Genomic DNA, 14,629 nt, shown 5'->3' with positions numbered 1-14,629 from the left:
ACCATGGGCAGCAACATATGAAAAGTTATGTTTAAGTGGAATACCCGTTTAAGTGTTAGTACACTAACCCACATCCTTCCGATGCGTCATATAAACTGAATGGTCCCAGCAAACCCTAATCGCTGCTACCCATGATGTCTAGCACAATAATAACATTGATGCCCGTGACCTTTGTTCCTTGTACATAGCCGACACAGATCAGCAGATGCCGGAAGCGCATTCGACTATAATTTCACACTCCACAGCTCCCATAGTCTACAGTAGTACCGCTCTGACCACAAAGTTATATACATATATATATATATATATATATATATATATATATATATATATTAAGGAGAGCATGTTGGTAAATGTGCAAACATATATTTGAAGACATGAGCATGACATATTTTTAATTCCTGAGTTTTCCTTAAAGGAGCCCTTACCCGCCCTCAGTCTCGTCTTATGCTATTGCTATGGATGCATTTTATTAGCATCTTTAAATTTTATCCCCCTCATGAGAAGGAATCATTGAAGCAGCTAATCAATCCACCTTTATGTTTCCCAATATTCATTTTTGCAAGGCGGACATTAAATTGCCCGCAGATGATCTTTTCTTCGGTTTGGTGCCGGCAGGATTCATTCCAGGATATTGTTGGTGATTTCATTCTTATAAAGTATCGAGCGATTCTAGAAGTGATGAATTTTTACTCAAAGTTTTTTGAATCTGACTGCACTCAGCCTGGTAGACCGATAACATAGACTTTGTGACAGGACAAGCTTGTGACCTTGTTGGTGAAGATTTCCAACAAAACTACATGGGCTTTTACTAAAATCTATTGTTGAGTAAAGACTAGAGATGAGCGAACCTGGAGCATGCTCGAGTCCATCCGAACCCGAACTTTCGGCATTTGATTAGCCGGGGCTGCCGAAGTTGGATAAAGCCCTAAGGCTATGTGGAAAACATGGATATAGTCATTGGCTGTATCCATGTTTTCCAGACAACCTTAGAGCTTTATCCAAGTTCAGCAGCCCCAGCTAATCAAATGCCGATCGTTCGGGTTCGGATCGACTCGAACCTGGTTCGCTCATCTCTAGTAAATACCATACCCATACCCTAATAGAAGGACTGATATCAGAGATGGTACAGAAGATTCCAGAATGATTTTAGGTTAAAGAAACAGTTCACAAAATTTTTTTATTGCCCTCCCCCCGCCCAGTAGGAGCTGCCACGTATACCACAGCTGACGGGTGTCCCGCGGCACGGCTTTGTTCAAATCCAACGCACGCTCACATCCACCTCTGCTGCAACACTTCTTCTCTGTCCTGTGATTATACGCCGGATCTCCCACGCTTCAATGCATTCTCTATGGAAGCGCGTGACTTCCAGGGTTCAATTACAAGGCAGAGAAGAGGAATCACTACAGAAGCTGAAGTGAGCGCGCCAGATTTGAACGGCGCCACGGGAAACCTGATCAGCTGTGCTAAGTATACGTGCCAGTATACATACCGGAGGGGGGGGGGGGGGGGCAATAAAATAAATTCGGGAACTGCTTCTTTAATATATAATGGAGATAGTTAAAGGGATTGCTATGTCTCATGATCTTGTAAGGTAGGTGAAGCTCATACTTGAGAATCGGTGCCTATGCTGCTGTAATCACAGGACCTTATTAGGTGGCATGTATCTATGTCTATATACACAAGCTCAAACTCATACTTGCCCCCTTGCATAACGCTTCACAAGTGTTAATAATAACCCTGCTGCCACGGCATTGCACCATATGGTGGGTTTTATTATAAAGCAAATATGGTTATATCAGAAGAATTCCACATACATACTGTATATGTAAAGGAGTACAAATGTGCTGTTTTTAGTAAAGTAACTTACATCCCTGTACTGTTCTTCTCCCCATGGATTCAATAATTTCCTCATTTTCTCTCTGAACACTCTGTCCCACAATACCCTTTCTTAAAGGCTCAGTGGAGACCAATTGCTTATACTTCCTGCAGATTACAGTAAAACTGAGCATGTCTCACCTTAGTGGATAATATTGGAAATGCAATTAACGATTACGACCGAACAAGAAATCGTTGATCGCTTTATAAGACCTGGACCTATTTTTATCGTTGCTCGTTCGCAAAACGTTCGCAAATCGTTCACATTGAATAAGACGTCGTTCGGTCGTTCGCAGTAGATACGAACGCAATAGCGAAGAAATAGCGAAGAAAAAACGATCGCAAATACGTTCATAAGTAACGATTATCGTTCCATGGAAATGAGTGAACGTTTTCAGGTCTTTAGCAATAGCGGTCATTTGCGATTGTTAATCATTAACGATTATGCGAACGATAATCGTCTGGTGGAATAGGGCCCTAAGAGCTGCCAAACCATTGCACCTGTTTGAGTACATAACACCATGAATGAGGTTCCTGATGTTATCCTGTAAGAGGAGAACTGTTGACAATGACCTATGCTATTTTGTTTAGAAAGTCCACTATGTCGATACCTCATCTATAGTGTAGAGGGCAAAAACTGTGTCTAACATTATTAAAGGTGTTGTCTGGGGAGCAGACGAGAGTACTTTTTCCAAGATTTTTTTTTTTTTTTTTTTGGGGGGGGGGGGGATGCTAAGTCATGATCATCACGGCCAGGTTAAACTCATCTCTAATAGATTCCTAAGAGTATCACAATTGACAACAATGAGGGAGATTTATCAAACATGGTGTAAAGTGAAACTGGCCTAGTTGCCCCTAGCGACCAATCAGATTCCACTTTTCATTTCTCACAGACTCTTTGGAAAATGAAAGGTGGAATCTGATTGGTTGCTAGGGGCAACTGAGCCAGTTTCACTTTACACCATGTCTGATAAATCTTCCCCAATGTTCCCAGACCAGTATCAAAAACTAACCATGTATTCAGCATCTAAATAATAATAGGCAGAGGTAGGTGACATATCGTGACCAATCATTTCATGCGTAACACCAGTCTGGGACATGAGATTACATAACAATATAGACCTCATTGGACTATCAGAGGAATAACTCAATGACTTAATTGAGAAGCATGTAATTCAATGGATATTATAAAATTTACTTGATTGTACAATAACTATATGGTGCATATATGGCGTTATGAGCTTAATTGTCATTGGGATCACATGAGCATTGCCCTGCAATCGAGAGCAGATCAGCGCTGATTGCAGTATATTGGGGGTAGGGGTTCCTCTTTAATAACATGCCACCGCTGTCAGTTCATATTGCCTGCCATAAGACCCATCTTCTGTATGGTGCTGGTTGTATCAAGGGCAATGGGAGATGCTCAAGTCAAAAATTAAGTAAAAAGCCATTTTCTCTTAATTTTAACCACTTAACATCATGAAAAAGTGGGAAATTTAAGAAAATGAGTGCAATAAAAACTGGAGCATATGCCTATAGTATCTATAGTAAGGGGAAAAAAAAGAAAAATTATTTTTCTTACAAATATACTGGTTTTAGAAAGTTACATAGATTTGTAATTTACATCTGTTTTTTAAAAATCTCCAGTCTTCACTTTACAAATCTGTATAACTTTCTGAAACCATTTAATTAGAATTTTTGCTGGAGTACCCCTTTAACCCCTAGACTACACTGGGCTTACTTGTACGCCCTGGCGTCGCTAGGGGAGTTAATAGGGGGCTCTGAGTTCAGAGACTCGCCGCAATCCTAGGTGCTTTATGCAGCCCGGGACTGCGGCTATTAGCGGGCACGGTCTGATCGCCGTGCCCGCTAATAAGCTTTTTAAATGCAGCGATCCTCACATCTCATACCGGCCAGGGTCTGCGCCGTAATGGCGCTGATCCCGGCTTGGCATTCTATTCTTTTCGGCTGCAGCCTATCTTATTGATCTATGCAGCCTAAACATGTTTTGTATCGCCATGTGCGTAATCGCCCAAAATATAAATTTATCATATTCCTGATCTAGCACGGTAAACAGCGTAAGCGCAAAACAATTCCAAAGTGCAAAATTGCAGATTTTTGGTTGCATCAAATCCAGAAAAAGTGTATTAAAGAGCCATCAAAAAGACGCATATGCGCAATCAAGGTACCTATAGAAAGAACACATCTTGGTGCAAAAAATAACACCTCAGACAGCCCCATAGACCAAAGGATAAAAGGGCTATAAGCATGGTAATAGAGCGATTTTAAGCAACATATATTTTTTTTAAATTGGTGGCGCAAAAAATAAGGGCTCATGTGGGTTTCTAGGTGAAAAAATGCAACTGCTATGGCTTTTTAAGGGCAAGGAGGAAAAAGCGAAAACGAAAAAATTTTTATTGGCCCAGTCCTCTAAGGGTTAATTCTAACTAATCTGCATGGGTAACTCTTTCAATAGTGTTGCTGCTACTAACTTATTGCATCAAAACTAACAAGGAACAAATAGGCCAGTTCTTTTTGAGACAAGAAATACCAAATCTAGCCATGATTTCCACACTAGAACATACAGTATGTGTAGCAGAAAGAATCAGTGCCTATGCTGCTGTAATCACAGGACCTTTTTAAGTGGCATCTGTCCTCTATATACACAAACAGTCTGCATTTTGTGAGATATTCAGGTTATTTAAAGGGGTTATCCACCATCCAAAACAACATGGGCACTTACTTCCAGAGACGGCACCACTCTTCTCTCCAGTTTGGGTGCAGGTTTTGCAACTCAGTCCCATTGAAGTGAATAAACTGGGAACAAGAGTGGGGCTATCTGTGAAAGAAAGTGGATACATTTTTCTAGCGCTTTAAGCTGTATCTAATGACTGACGCTAATAAGAAAAAGAGAGTTTTGTAAGTGGATCACTGAGACTTTAACTCGTCACTACAAAGCAATAATTTCCATGAAGATGTATGCTATGAGATATTTAATGAATTTAATTGAATTCTCTTTCTTTCTAGAAAATGAAATGAAATTAGAATAGCAGAAATTAAGAAACAGGACTCAGCACCTACATGACCCATTCCTGAAACTGAAATCTGGAACACAAGAAGAATAACACCACCATCAGGACGTCTCAGGTACTGCCTGACAATCACTTGTAATGGTTGAAAGTTATTGTGTAGAATAAGCAGCGCCGTCTTTTTTATTTAAGCCGATAAAACAGATTGCTTTATGATTTGGAGCATCACATTTAAGTACATAATGCCTTTAGTTACAATACAAATACAGAGTCATATAATTACTGAAAAGTTTTTTTCTGATAATATTTGTAGAAAACATTATTTATAGAATTTTATATTTTGAAAAGAAAAAGAATTATGGGGAATGGTGGGGGGAATGATAGGAAGAATAATGAGGAGAATGTTGGAGAGAATGATGGGAGAATGGAAGGGGGGAGATAAGGAGAATGATGGGAGAATGGAAGGGGGGGATAAGGAGAATGATGGGAGAATGGAAGGGGGGGGATAAGGAGAATGATGAGGAGAATGTTGGGGAGAATAATGAGCAGAATGATGGATGAAAATGATAAGGAGAATATTGGGGAGAATGATGGAAGAATGGTAGGGAGAAAAATAAGGAGAATGATTTGGAGAATGATAAGAAGAAGAAGAATAAGGAGAATAATGAGGAGAATGATAAGGAGAATGATGGGGAGAATGATGTGCAGAATGATGGGGAGAATTATAAGGAGAATGATGGGGAGAATGATGTGCAGAATGATGGGGAGAATGATAAGGAGAATGATAGGGAGAATGATAAGGAGAATGATGGGGAGAATAAGGAGAATGATGGGAAGAATTATAAGAAGAAAAATAAGGAGAATGATGAGGAGAATAAGGAGAATGATGAGGAGAATGATGGGGAGAATAAGGAGAATGATGAGGAGAATGATGCAGGAATGTTAAGGAGAATGATGAGGTGAAAGATGAGGATAATGATAAGGAGAATTATAAGGAGAATGATGAGGAGAATTATAAGGAGAATCATGGGGGAATGATGAGGAGAATGTTGGGGAGAATGATGGGGGAATGATGAGGAGAATGTTGGGGAGAATGATGGGGGGATGATGAGGAGAATGTTGGGGAGAATGATGGGGGGATGATGAGGAGAATGATGGGGGGATGATGAGGAGAATGATGGGGGGATGATGTGGAGATTGATTGGGACAGCCACAATGAGGATGCAAAAGTGGAAAAGTATAAAAGGAAGTTTTAGCTAACACTTTGACATGGCAATTTCATATTTTTTTTTAGTGAGATGAGAAGAGGTGGGGGTCCCAGCTGTCATCTTACATTGTGACTGTTATGATATAAGTGATTGACAGGCCAGAAAAGTGTTTTCTGGGAAAACCCATATAAATCATTTTTTCAGAACCCACTGACAGCCTCCATCCCCTCCCCAGACTATGTTTATAGAGTGAGTAATTCATGCATTGCCGGGGAGCGTTTCTCTGGAGGATTGACATATTCTACTTTTTACGTCGCTCAGTCATAACTTCTTTTGTCACTTGCGCAGTGTTCTTCCTTTGTGGGCTCATGTAAAGGCTTTTGTACTTGTTCTACGCAGCTCTTTAATATACCAAAATACAGGGAAAGACAGATGAATAACACAGCAAGCCGCAAGGACGGCAGAGAGACGTAATTAACGCTGTCACTGGCGGCACAGACGTACGACTTACTGTAAATGCATAATGAAGGTTTTCCTGTGTTAGTAGGTTCAGGGCGATCAGGTGCTTTTTTATGACATGTGCCATATCATCATCTACTGCTCTCTTTCCTATCTATCTATCTATCTATCTTCTATCTATCTATCTTCTATCTATCTATCTATCTATCGATCAGGACAGTCAAAGTTTATGCTTCGGCTAGCCAGGAATGATGGGAATCGTAGTTTTGTAACAGGTGGAAGCCGTGAGTTTGACACCTTGAACTTTAGACTATTGTCACACAAACCCGCAGCTCGCAGCAGATTTGGCTGTCAGTCTAGCGTGTATGGGACCCCCCTAAACAACCACCAACAAATATTCATTCATCGCTCAGTCATCTGCGTCCCAGGACCAGATAAGTGATCACATTGCCACATTGTGACTGAACAGTTTAGTAGTGCCAATACTATTACACTTTGTGTTGTGGACTTGATTAGAAATCTCAGCTTTTATGCAGATCTATGTGTCTCCATGGTAACAGACTACAAAACAAGTTCTGCCTGTAGTCTGATCCTGCTCTTATTTGTTGCTCCTTTCCCTTTTGCTTCTTTTATACGGTCTATATAAGTTAGTAAAAAGAAGGGGCAGAGCCAATTGAGTAATCTATGGAAGTATCAATCTCATTTATGCATTTGTCATTTCACAACACAAATAAATCATTGCCCTCCAGCCCGGGACTGGGGAAATGGAAGGCATTTAATTAAATTAATATACTGTAAAATGCAAACTTAATTTATTGTTTTATGGGCAGGTTTTACAGTCAGTGTTGTAGAAGAGTATAGTTCAAGCTATGTCTTCTGGCCAAGTCACTTGTGGAAAATGATGTCACCAAACCAAATTTATGAGGTCATCATAAGAAAACAATGTACAGAATACAGTGTCAGGCGGGGATGAGAGGTTAAAAGGCATTCAGATAATAACATGCTAATTCTCTGTTGTATCCAGTGGAATGTTTAATTTGGGTTGATAAGTTACGTTTTAGGATTCTACTTACTTGCTTTGTCAGACCTCTATTGCAATATGAGGCTATATTTTTTCTCCTTTAGTTGTGCCTTTAGCAAAACTATGTGATCTTAGTGCTTTTTTGTGCAATAATTTGGAACCCAAGAAGTCTTATTAAGGCTCTAATGCAAATTGACATGCAGTACATGCAAATTAAGTTGAGAAAAAAGACCCATTTTCTTAATGTATAAAGCAGTACCTGTCTGATGGTCCATGGGAGGGAGCTGTAATTGATAGTTGCCCATCTATATTAATAGCCTTTGATCCTTCCAACTAACCTATCAGCCATAGTCCCTGTCCCTTCGCCCGCGCTCTCCACATCCCGTTAGGTCCCGCGATGTCACCCTGCAGCTGTCACGGACCTCCAGGCCGTAATGAGTGCCCGGACGCGCTGGGGTGATAGGGTCGCGCGCGGCCGCCCCGCGCAACCCGATCACCCCACTCACTCACCACAGCCTGGAGGTTCGTGACAGCTGCAGGGTGATGTCGCGGGACCTGACGGGATGTGGAGACAGCGGAGAGCACGGGCCGGCTGCCCACCAGTGAGAAACAACATGTCAGTCAGTGTTAGTGCAGGTTCTAAAGCTGGGGCCCATCGGAGGATCCTCCAGTCCTCTGGTGGGCCAGTCCGAGACTGCTGCTGGGAATAAATGGAATTTGCTTGTGTTGCAAATAAATAAATTGGCAATGTCCAGGCTCAGCACCTGCACCATTCACTCCCTGTACTGCTTGGCTATCCTCAAAAGTACTGTACCTTAGATAGCATGTTCACTTGCTCACTTGTAGGACCCCAGTTCGTGTGATCTGTTGGGGTTCAACTGGTGTACTGCCACCAGCTGCACCAAGGATACGTATCACCTCTTCTGTGGGTAGGCAATACATTTATTTCTTGGAATATCACCTTAAATAGTCAGGAGACCCTTTGTGGGTGGTGAGTAGGGTTGAGCAGATGTGTCAATTTGTTTGGGTTCGGCAACGTTCTCTGAACACTAAAGCTGGGCATGTGACTCCTGGCGGCTGGAGAGGTTGGATGCCATTGGATGCCATCTCTCCTGGGGCTCCATAGCAGCCACATAGGTGGTTTCTTTACATTTCTATAGCATGTATGCCTCCCCGAAGAGACAGGATCCCTATGCGTACACTGCACTGCTCCCGCTCTGTTCATGCATCAGTACCTAGTTACTGCATTGTCTGTACTATGAGCATATAGCATCTGACATATTCTTCATGTCTTTGTAATCATTGTCTGATTTCTCTAGCGGTGTAAAAATGATATTCATAAATATTCACAGCATTCAGAGAGTAAATCTGTGTTTTCATACAAATTCAATGTATGTTTACCTATACTCCAGCACTTGGAACTTGAATCTGAAAATTCAGCCCACTCATTTACATGCATATGCCAGCTTTATGGACGCAATTAATTTCCTCTAGTCTGATTTACCGCTTCCCGAGTGTGCTTAGAATTTAAGCATCGGTTTTCATGTAGTGAAGGACAGAAAAGGTACAATCAAAACTCCAATACTGCAGCAATCCTCCATTCCGAAGCCTTCATTAGTGGTCAGAGTTTCATCAGGAACTACAATTTGGCACTCCATGAGCACAATTATACAAGGAAAATGTTATTAGAAACTCAAAAAAGAAGGACAAAAAAAATCTGTGTCAGCTGAGGCTGCTGTACAGAAACGGAGAAGCTAAAAATGTTACAAAAAAATTATTGCAATTGTTTGTTCGTACTGGGTGAATGGTGGTCTCCATATTGTGCAATAGTCAATAAATTTACAACCCCTTTTTATTATAATTATACCTATTATTTATTTTTTAAAAGTGATCTTAAAGGTAATCAAGCAGAAACCTCTTCTATACTATCTACTATACTATGGTATTCAAATGCTCAGCGATCAGACTCGAGCATGCTCAAGTTGTGCTCAACTCTAGTAATTATTAATATTGATGAAACGGCATCATCGGAGGCTGGGAAGGTGGTGCCTTCTGGGAGTTGGGATCACATCCAGTGCAGAAGCTCATTTGCATATACAGTTTTAGGCTATGTTCACATTTGGTATGAGACCAGGCGTTCCGTGACCCGGGTCTCAGAAAAGATCATCCCGGCCGATCCCGGCCAGCAGTACCGGCCGGATGATCTTTTCTGCCGCTGAGTTCTGATGCGGTTGCATCCCTGCGTGCCAGCATCAGAACTGCCCACTGCACACTATGGAGTGCAACAACGGCCGTGATTAGAACGGAACTTATGCTGTGTGAATATGGCCTTAGGCAATTTCTATGCAGCCAGACCTCCTATTGACAAATGGAGCACAGAATTCATAGTTACATAGTTACATAGTTAATACGGTTGAAAAAAGACACATGTCCATCAAGTTCAACCAAGGAGGGGATGGATACAGGGAAGGGGGGGGGGGGGGGGATGATAGGTTCTATACATATGCATATACATATACATTCTGTACATATGCATTTATATTATTTTGCTCTAAGAACTTGTCTAGCCCTGTTTTGAAGCCCTCTACTGTTTTTGCTGTGACCAGATCCTGGGGTAAACTGTTCCAAAGATTCACAGTTCTCATGGTAAAGACGGCTTGTCGCCTCCGGAGATTGAACCTTTTTTTCTCCAGGCGGAGGCAGCGCCCTCTTGTCTCTCCAGGCGGAGGCAGTGCCCCCTTGTCTCTCCAGGCGGAGGCAGTGGCCTCTTGTCCTTTGAGGGGGTTTTACCTGGAACATCTTTTCCCCATATCTCTTGTAGGGGCCATTTATATATTTAAATAAATTAATCCTATCTCCCCTTAAACGTCTCTTCTCCAGACTAAACAAATGTAATTCTTTTAATCTCTCCTCATAACTAAGATGCTCTATTCCCCTTATTAGTTTAGTTGCCCGTCTTTGTACCCTCTCCAGCTCTAGGATCTCCTTTTTATGAATCGGGTTCCAAAACTGGACGGCATACTCCAGATGAGGCCGCACCAAAGCTTTATAAAGCGGTAATATTATATCCCTGTCCCGTGAGTCCATGCCTGTTTTAACGCATGACAATATCCTGCTGGCCTTAGAAGCAGCTGACTGACATTGTGTGCTGTTCTGTAGTCTATTATCTACAAGTACACCCAGATCCATCTCCATCAGCGACTCTCCCAGAGTAACTCCCCCCAGGACATATGACGCATGCGGGTTATTAGTACCCAGGTGCATAACTTTACATTTATCCACATTGAACCTCATTTGCCAAGTGGACGCCCAAACACTCAGTGTGTCTAAGTCATCCTGTAACATCTGCACATCCTCCATAGACTGTACTGTACTACAAAGCTTGGTGTCATCTGCAAAGATAGAAACATTGCTGTTAATTCCATTCTCAATATCATTAATAAACAAGTTAAACAGAAGAGGGCCCAGTACTGACCCTTGGGGTACACCACTTATTACCGGGGACCATTCGGAGTAGGAATCATTGACCACCACTCTCTGGGTACGATTATTAAGCCAGTTTTCAATCCAGTTACACATTAAACTTTCCAAACCGATAGACTTTAATTTACCCATCAGACGTCCATGAGGAACTGTGCCAAATGCTTTAGCAAAATCCAGGTACACGATATCCACAGCTGCGCCCCCATCCAGGCTTCTACTCACCTCTTCGTAGAAACATATCAGGTTGGTTTGACAGCTTCTGTCCTTAGTAAAACCATGCTGGTTATCACTTATAATACTATTAGCCACTACATATTCCTGGATGTAGTCCCTTTTTGAAAATCGGCATTACATTTGCCTTACGCCAGTCCCTCGGCACAATACCAGTAAGCAAAGAATCACTGAATATTTCATACAAGGGTAGTGAAATTACAGAACTGAGTTCCCTAAGAACTCTGGGGTGCAATCCATCAGGCCCTGGAGCTTTGGTTACATTGAGTTTGTTTAATTTATCTTGGACCATATCTATAGTAAACCAGTTCAGTACATTACATGTGTTAGCAGCACTGGCCCCACCCACCTCAGTACTGGCCCCACCCACCACAGCTCCATCCTCTTTTGTATATACAGAAGTGAAGAACCCATTAAGTAACTCAGCTTTCTCCTGATCCCCAGTTATTAATTCCCCGTCGCCATTATTTAGGGGTCCTACATGCTCTGTCCTTGTTTTTTTTGAAGAATATATTATAATATAATATAATATATTTGAAGAATTTTTGGGGGTTTCTTTTGCTATCTATGGCTACCAGCCTTTCATTGTGAATATTTGCTGCTTTTATTACATTTTTACAGGTTTTGTTGACTTCTTTGTAATTTTTAAAGGCTAAAGCTGACCCCTCTGATTTGTATTTTTTGAATGCCCCTTTTTTCTCATTTATAGCCCTTCTAACCTCGGTTGTAAGCCATGTGGGATTGGATATTAACCGTTTATATTTGTTACCCATAGGAATATATTTGGCAGTACAGTTATTTAATGTGGATTTGAAGATTTCCCATTTATTAGCTGTATCAGTATGTGACAGCAGCCGCTCCCAGTCTATTCCCTGAAGTTCAGCGCTTTACCCAGGAAAATTGGCCCTTTTAAAATTAAGAGTTTTTGCCCTCCCAACATGTTTTTCTTTTCTACACTTTAAGCAAAAAGTCACTATATTGTGGTCACTGTTCCCCAGGTGTTCATGGACAGTGACATCCCCAACCAGATCAGCGTTGTTAGAAATAACCAGATCCAACAAGGCATCACTTCTAGTCGGCTCCTCCACAAACTGGCCCAGAAAATTATCCTGCAGGAGGTTAAGAAATTCCCTCCCCTTTGTGATTTTAGCTGAACCGTGACCCCAATCTATATCTGGGTAGTTGAAGTCCCCCATTACCACTACTGTCCCCTCCCGGGCAGCCCGCTCTATTTGTCAATTCATCTTAGCATCGTGGTGCAAATCTGTCCATACTAACAGGTTAAGATATAAGAGGTCTCTGATAGATTCCCTTTGAGACCACTCTAAAATAAGTAGTAGGAATAACGGCCTTTCTCAAAATGTTTCTATGTTTGTCATTTCAGCTGGAGAAAGACCATTAACTAATTGTAACACTGCTGCTATGCATTTTGGTGACTTATACAGAAGATGTATAATAAAAATTACATTTTATAAGCCATTTGGTCCCTTGGTCACATGTGATCTGACATAGTGGTACCATAAACATTGAGTGATACAATTCACAGGATTATTGCTGTATGCTCATTAGCTTTTTATAAACAACTTTAATGTACCGTATATTAGCCTCTGAATTTTCTCCAAAAAGGCCCTCTCCCCATTTGTCACATGACAGGAACAGTTCATTACTGTGCCTGGAATATGAAAATGAGACTACTGTACTTTCGGGACATCTAATAGAGTGAACTCACTGCACGTGGTAACCAAAGGGGTAATCTATCTCCTGGGGAAGATTGCCTAGAAGGTTTAGGAAGACCTATATACCATGTAATAAATCCTTGAGTAAACCAAAAGTATGCAAAGTAGCTCTTTTCCTGAAGGAAAACAGCTGACTGTCTGGTGGCAACTATTGGCGGTAACTTGCTTGTAAGTCAGTGGTCAACCCTTTACATGGACAAAGCAGCATTTATTCTTAATGGAAGAATCACTGTTTAGACAGCTGTTTCGAGGTTCTTGAAACCTGGCCAAAGGTTCGGTTCACTGCCATAGCCCTGTATCTTGACCAAGACAAAGAAGCTAGCTGGCACTCCCTTGGTACACAACACTAAGGGCACATGGCCCTGTAAAACACAGCAATCACTGAACTCAGGGTGATCAGTGAAAAAAATCCAATTGAGTACTCATTTAAGAGTCTCCACTGATTTCTCCCTACAAAATTTGAATATGCAAAGAAGGGGTCCGTGGAGCCTCAGTTGCGAGTCTAAAAACACAGGAATAGCCAGATATCCCTCTCTCCAGAGAAGGAAGCCTGTTGCCAAGGGGTGCCTCCCAGTGAGGAGAGCACCAAACCACCCTGATACCTAGTCCCTCAGGTCCTCACTCTGTTGCGAGCATTGGGACCTAAATAAGGAAACACCAGGGTGGTAAGTCAAAGTCTAACTCTATTGCAAGTGTAACAACATAAGACAAGGGTTACTAAGGTTAGGCATCCATCCACAGACAGCTTTTTCAGGGTATTTGCCCCTCGTCAGTGTGGAGCAGGTTTCTGGATACTTTCAGGGGCAATGAAAAATAGACCAACAAAACACAACAGTTACTGAATTCGAGGAGTACAGTGAAAAAAATTAAATGGAGTACTCATTTAAGATTCTCTACTTTGCCTCCTACAAAATTTTAATATGCAAAGAAGGGGTCCATGGTAGCCAGAATCCTGCTTCACACTGATGAGGGGCAAATACATTGAAACAGCTGTCTGTGGATGGATGCCTTGCCTTGGTAACCCTTGTCTTATGTTGTTACACTCGGATAAGAGGTAGACTTTGACTTATAGGGGCCATCCTGGTTTTTCCCTATTTAGGTCCCAATGCTCGCAACAGAGTGCGAACTTGAGGGACTACGTATCAAGGTGGTTTGGTGCTCTCCCCACTGGAAGGCACCCCTTGGCAACAGGGTTTTCTCTGGAGAGAGAGATATCTGGCTATTCCTGTGTTTTGAGACTCACAACGGAGGCTCCATGAACCCCTTTTTTGCACATGGCCCTGTAACCCCTCCCTCGATACACCCCTGCTTACCACTATGACATGTCCTAATATTCCCTCAATACATTTTACTTCTTACTTTCTTTTCAGTATCTCATCTAAGAGAAGCAGGGCAGAAGGTGTCTATAGCTCTGAACTACAGAGCCGCAGGGATTCAGCGAGCAGATGTACCGGCTCGGTAATTAGATATTAGGAACAAAAAACTCTTCAACAGAATTAAATATAGTGGAAAAAATACAGTGGGAAATAAATAGCAACACAGTGCAGACTACTATCTGCTTCCGAGGCAGTCAAAATGTCTATT

General features: G+C 41.7%; 1 protein-coding gene across 1 annotated transcript in view; it reads left to right on the top strand.

Annotated features, from left to right (window-relative positions):
* MYT1L (myelin transcription factor 1 like) overlaps window positions 1-14,629 on the top strand; it is a 361,678-nt gene that overhangs the window by 133,547 nt on the left and 213,502 nt on the right. The window contains exon 3 of the mRNA XM_069974064.1: window positions 4,906-5,025. The gene's annotated coding sequence lies outside the window, so the exon portion shown is untranslated. The remainder of the gene's footprint in view (window positions 1-4,905; window positions 5,026-14,629) is intronic.

The sequence above is a fragment of the Dendropsophus ebraccatus genome, chromosome 6, assembly GCF_027789765.1.
Source record: "Dendropsophus ebraccatus isolate aDenEbr1 chromosome 6, aDenEbr1.pat, whole genome shotgun sequence".
Taxonomy (NCBI): domain Eukaryota; kingdom Metazoa; phylum Chordata; class Amphibia; order Anura; family Hylidae; genus Dendropsophus; species Dendropsophus ebraccatus.
The sequence above is the reverse complement of the archived record's forward strand: the minus strand, read 5'-3'. Positions and strand labels throughout refer to the sequence as shown.